The sequence below is a fragment of the Buceros rhinoceros genome, unplaced genomic scaffold (assembly GCF_000710305.1).
Source record: "Buceros rhinoceros silvestris isolate BGI_N320 unplaced genomic scaffold, ASM71030v1 scaffold19716, whole genome shotgun sequence".
In the NCBI taxonomy this organism is placed as follows: Eukaryota; Metazoa; Chordata; class Aves; order Bucerotiformes; family Bucerotidae; genus Buceros; species Buceros rhinoceros.
The window spans coordinates 2,940-3,362 of record NW_010417163.1 but is presented as its reverse complement, the minus strand read 5'-3'; positions in this window follow the sequence as shown (position 1 = coordinate 3,362).

The following is a 423-nucleotide window of genomic DNA, read 5'->3' as shown; positions in this document are numbered from 1 at the left end:
TGTGCTCATGCCTTTGCGGGTCTATCCTGTGTGGCGGCTGCCCGAGCCCTGTCCCAGAGCAGCCAGCATGGAGACAGGGAAGGGAGAGCGAAGTGGTTGAAGAGATCAAAACCCTCCCGTAGGGACCCTGGCTGGAGCTGCCCTCTCCTCTGCCTCTGCCAGCAAGGCTGGAGGAAGCTGCGGTCTCAACCTCGGCCCTGCTCAGAGCCCCCTCCAGTTAAGCCAGGTTAAACATCGGGGAGAGGACATCGCTAATGACTAACAGCTCCTTTTCCTTTCCCCACGCGCAGCCAACCAGCCCCTGTCCGGAAAGCGAAGGCCGCGGGCTGGGCTGGCACGTGATGCCTCCAGCGTGTGGTGGGGTTGGGGCGAGGTGCCCTTGTCCCCCTGGCAGGGACAGGGGGACAGCGAGGTCCCGGTCGA